Source organism: Schistocerca americana, chromosome 9 (assembly GCF_021461395.2).
Source record: "Schistocerca americana isolate TAMUIC-IGC-003095 chromosome 9, iqSchAmer2.1, whole genome shotgun sequence".
In the NCBI taxonomy this organism is placed as follows: domain Eukaryota; kingdom Metazoa; phylum Arthropoda; class Insecta; order Orthoptera; family Acrididae; genus Schistocerca; species Schistocerca americana.
The window spans coordinates 182,387,199-182,393,118 of NC_060127.1; the positions used below are offsets into that span (position 1 = coordinate 182,387,199).

Here is a 5,920-nt window from a genome sequence, read left to right on the forward strand (position 1 = left end):
AAAATTCACTTTCTCGACACTGGAGACCGATGGAGACCTCCTCCCTATCCTAAAGAAAAATTCAATATGTTACCTAAATTTCATAAGCAGCAATATATGGTGTAATATGCACAAAACGCAAAATCATACCGACCCCAATTTTTCAATGCAAACTTTCATCACTTCGTGCAGAGTCCTACTTTTATGCAAATATCACAATAAGCATGAACATCAGCGACATGGTGGGCACTTTGAGGCGTAGCGCCGTATAACGATCCTGCCTTGGAGGCGGTTAAGTGGGAGATGCGACTCAGAGCTGGATAGAGACAGATGGTGACGCGAGACGGGACGCGCACGTAGTTTATGTATCAGAGGACAACATTGGATAGGGGATTGATTTAGTTTCGATTGTGCCCACTAGAGTGCACTAAAGTAAAAGAATGTTGTTCATAAACTGTTCTAGTATTTTCACAAAGTGTTATTATGTCTTTTTGTGTATGTAAAATGTTATAAATGTGTTTTAGCAGTATGAATGATGCGTGAGTGTGGTTTAAGGTTAATATGAAGATAATTGTTTAACGAGTTATGTAGTAGGATTTAGTGTGGGAACATTTCGAAGAAACATGGATATGGGCAAAGGGGATTTTTGTAGAATAGATCTGTAAAGTAAGTTTATCGTAAAAGGAAAGTTAATTCAGGTATAAATAACAATAGTAAATAACTTTATGCATAAGCAAAACTTCAGCATATTACATAATTACGTCGGTAAAAAGTGTAGTCGTAAGGTTTACTATTTTGCGATTGGTTATTGATGAAAAGCGCGGACTGACGTGGGAGAGTGTTGTTTTGCTATTGGCTGCTGAGTAAAGTGACCAATGGTAAAGCAGTATTCTTCGCGCGTCTTTCTCTGCTGGTAGAGAAGACTTATTCTAGAGAAGAGACGGAGCCTAGCCATGAAAGAGGTCGGACGTGTGTAGTAGTAGTTCCGATGGAAACGATAAGTTGCCGGATCTAGCAGTGTTTCATACATCAAAAGGGTGGTAAAGTGACGGCATAATTATTCCAAATGGGCGTGTACATATTTCGGAATTTTTAAGTGAATTTTGTGACGAGAAAAGACATATATTCCGCGTGGCATATTGAGCAGGTCGGTGGCTAAAAACTGCGACTGCATTAGGTACCGACAGACTTAATATTTGACGAGCATTCTCATTTAAAAACAATCAGTAATTTTGTAGCTATTACGTTTTCGGGAAGTGCAACACCATATACTTGCTACGTGAGTGAAAGGGATTGTGGGTGACTGTGTTAAGACTAGCACGGGTTTGGCAATGATAATTGCTCACCTAAGTTTCAGAATATTGAGGACAAAATTTTCAACCTTTCATTTCGTGTGAAAACTTTCTCCCGAAACATAGATTAGTGACTTTAATTGCAGCCTGGTTCACGTCGAAGTACAGTAGGTTTCGCTCGGCTTCCCTACTGATGATATGCCGAGACAATGTTCGCAGGCAGGTGCAGGTACGTCGTAAAGGGACGGAAAGAACCGCGCCGCCGCAACTTCACCATGAAGCACTCCGTCTTCAGGCCACAAGCGGCCCATAGGGACCATCCGACCGCCGTGTCATCCTCAGTTAAGGATGCGAATAGGAGGGGCATGTGGTCAGCACACCGCTCTCCCGGTTGTTATGATGGTTTTCTTTGACCGGAGCCGCTACTATTCGGTCGAGTAGCTCGTCAATTGGCATCACGAGGCTGTGTGCACCCCGAAAAATGGCAACAGCGCATGGCGGCCGGACGGTCAGCCATCCAAGTGCCGGCCACGCCCGACAGCGCTTAACTTCGGTGATCTCACGGGAACCGGTGTTTCCACTGCGGCAAGGCCGTTGCCAACTTCACCATGAAGCTAACAAATAACACTATATATAACGTAAAAATCGACTGTTTTACCGAAAAATCTCTAAAAAATTATGTGAGAAAGACTGTAGGGTTCACAGAGCGGTCGTGACGTTGTAACGAGACTGCTGCACCTTGACGAGCAGGCTGGGCAGCGTTCTGTATGTGCACCGTTACGCGTGTACAGCTGCACTAGACAGTGTGGCGAGTCGACACGCTTTTTTCATTTCTTACACTCATTCTTAAAAGCTCTCTGAGAGTGAGAACCTCCCAGAGCAGTTTAAGAGAGTGCCAGCGGAAGCGGCTGGCCTGGAGCTGTAATTGGGACCGGCTGTCCACCTGGGGCCACCAGCCACCAGCCAGACGACTACCGACTGGACCGGCCGGAGCAAATTACACGTCGCTGTGTAGTCTACTGGCCAGCTGGGGGGACGGCCACGGCCACCATCGATCTGCCTCGGTGTGCCCGTCTACTCGCTAGACGACTTTCATGATCGCCTAGTGACACACACACAAGCCACACCAGAAACTGGGAAGCGGGGCCAAATTTCTAGTAGTTTACTGTCGAGTTGAGATTTTCACAAATGTTTTATTCGTATCTTACAGAAACTAGCAGTACGGCAATAAACAGCCTTTTCAACACGCCGCTAACGGCAATCAAGTAATTTATACCAATACAACAATTTTACAAAAATTTGAAGAACATTAGTAAACAGGCTACTAAAGTAAATACAAAACTTTGTTAATAAAGTATCGTGAGGTAGTTAAGCTACCAACACCGCCATTAAAAAATTAAACAGGTCGCACCAAACACACGATTAATGGCAATAAAAGGAATTTACAAACTTGGAGGAATTTAAAAAAAAATTAAACAAAAGTGTCCTGAAATATCATTAGAACATACACTAATAGATATGACAGACCCGTGTAGGGCGGCCACAAATCACCCACTCAGGGATGCTCAGGCTAGACAGAATACTGAACAATTTAAATACACCCGTAAACACAACTGTCACTCTCAGGTTGGTCACTGCACAGACTTTTAGCCAGCGAAAACTTGTAATAAGATGGCTTAACTTGCTGACAGAATTAGAGCTAACCTCGTGCAAGGAAACATTACACCACACAGTCCTGAATGAGCGACCACATGATCAACCAACAAGAAGCACGAATTTACTCATAACCGACGACAGAATATCGAAACAATTAAACTGCCAAAACAATACCTCCCATCGGACAGTAACGAGAGGAGGAGGAAACATCACTGTCTTCAATTACACCGGTGCCAGGGACAGGAAACCCGGTCGCCGGAGGCCACAAGGCAGAAGAGACGCTGGTTACAGAAAATTATTACTTAATGATTAAACCTTCCACGAACTTAACTTGCAATTATGCTCGAACAGGCAGTACACGACCTCCGATGGCAAGGATCCACACATCCGACCGCGCACGCGTCGCCAGCGTACCCAACACATGGTCTCGCGACAACACGCTCTGTCACCGGAGTTCACGTCTTCTCTGCAACGTTGACGGGTAGTGACCGCTCCTTCATGTTAGGTGTCTCCTTTTAAACTCCAGTGTTGAAACGGAGAATTTAAGGAAGCTTGTTAACGTCCCACCAAGACTAAATGAACAGCAACTAATCGTGGGGCGATTCTGTCTACAACCAACACGCGGGGAACTCTTCCGTCAACTCGACCCGCTCGTTACACACAACCGACACACATCACGTGGCGACTCGGTACAACAGACCACGCCTGCTTCGCGCTGGAGAGCCACACTGCACTCCCGTGTCCACCACTCTCTCTCTGCGCGCCACGCCCCTACTTCCGCGCCACCACACGAGGTTACAACCGGTCAAGGATCTCACTTCCTCCATAGCAGTTTCCTGGAAGCAAAAACGCAGAGGGAAAAGGCAACCAAGCAGCCACTTAATGACAGACAACATATCAAACAAACATGTCAGGGAAACAAAAGGAAAACCAATGCAATCTAAACACAAGGTGTAGCACGAGTCGATACACGGCTCACGTAGTACTATCTTCCTGAAGAATGAATATCTCCTAACTAGGAATTAACACGTTTCCAGCAAGTATTGGCCTTATATAACTCCAACAAACAAAAAAAGACGTACCACGCGGGTATTATCGGAATGGAACGAAAATCCGTAGATGCGATGTACGCGTAAAGACAAAGAAAGGAATACAATTTCAGAAATATTGGATGATTTATTCAAGAGAAAGATGTTCACCAATTAATCAAGTTAATAATGTGTTGGTCCACGTCTGGCAATTGTGTAAGCAGTTATTTGACTTGACAATCACTGACAGAGTTGTTGGATGTCCTACTGAAAGATATCGTCCTCGATGGTGAGTGTCCATCGGAGGTGAGGGTACCATCTGGAGTGCCCCAGGGAAGTGTGGCAGGTCCGCTGTTGTTTTCTATCTACATAAATGATCTTTTGGATAGGGTGGATAGCAATGTGCGGCTGTTTGCTGATGATGCTGTGGTGTACGGGAAGGTGTCGTCGTTGAGTGACTGTAGGAGGATACAAGATGACTTGGACACGATTTGTGACTGGTGTAAAGAATGGCAGCTAACTCTAAATACAGATAAATGTAAATTAATGCAGATGAATAGGTAAAAGAATCCCGTAATGTTTGAATACTCCATTAGTAGTGTAGCGCTTGACACAGTCACATCGATTAAATATTTGGGCGTAACATTGCAGAGCGATATGAAGTGGGACAAGCATGCAATGGCAGTTGTGGGGAAGGCGGATAGTCGTCTTCGGTTCATTGGTAGAATTTTGGGAAAATGTAGTTCATCTGTAAAGGAGACCGCTTATAAAACACTAATACGACCTATTCTTGAGTACTGCTCGAGCGATTGGGATCCCTATCAGGTGGGATTGAGGGAGGACATAGAAGCAATTCAGAGGCGGGCTGCTAGATTTGTTACAGGTAGGTTTGATCATCACGCGAGTGTTACGGAAATGCTTCAGGAACTCGGGTGGGAGTCTCTAGAGGAAAGGAGGCGTTTTCGTGAATCGCTGCTGAGGAAATTTAGAGAACCATCATTTCAGGCTGACTGCAGTACAATTTTACTGTCGCCAACTTATATTTCGCGGAAAGACCACAAAGATAAGATGAGAGAGATCAGGGCTTGTACAGAGGGATATAGGCAGTCATTTTTCCCTCGCTCTGTTTGGGAGTCGAACAGGGAGAGAAGATGCTAGTTGTGGTACGAAGTACCCTCTGCCACGCTCCGTATGGTGGATTGCGGAGTACGTATGTAGATGTAGATGTAGAAATTCTGTCACATTGATGCGTCAGATCGTCAAACTCCCGAGATTGTCGGAGAGTTGTGCACATAACGCTCCAAACACTATCTATGGAAAGAGATCCGGCGAACTCGCTGGCATATACAAAGACAAGCAGTAGAAACTCCCACCGTGCGTAAGAGGCTATTATCTTAACGAAACGTAAGGCCATGATAACTTGCCACGAAGGGCTACAAAATGGGGTGAAGAATATCGCCTGCGTGTGCTGCAAGGGAACCGCAGATGCTACGAAAGGAGCCCTGCTGTGGCAGCCCACACTATCACTCCTGGTTGTCAAGGTGTATGACGTGAAACAGTCAGGTGGGTGCCCCACTACTGTCCAGGGCGTCTGCTGACGCGTTTTCGGCCTGAAATTTAATTGCCTGGAGTAGAACTGACTTCAGCGATGCCTCCTGCTTCGGATGCAGCCACGATGACCTGCGATTTTTGCACTTGTGTGCGCGCTGCAACCACTAGAGGTCGTTCAAAAACATTTGAAGAAATGTGAACGTGATTCGAGGCACCAAAAGGTGCTCCACAATCGCAATTATTTCATGTCCTTCTGTGACGTGATCGCAGGGGGATACAACATTGACACATGCGTGAATAATACGGCATAACCTCCTTCTGAAATATTAACAGAATCTTCCGTCGGTTCTTGCGCGAACAACATTATAATAAATGATAAGCACCAGTTGGCTTTTGTTCTACAATATTACTTTT

General features: G+C 45.2%; 1 pseudogene; it reads right to left on the bottom strand.

Annotated features, from left to right (window-relative positions):
* Positions 1-1,753: 1,753 nt before the first annotated feature.
* On the bottom strand, positions 1,754-1,870 carry LOC124551577 (annotated as a pseudogene).
* Positions 1,871-5,920: the final 4,050 nt, after the last annotated feature.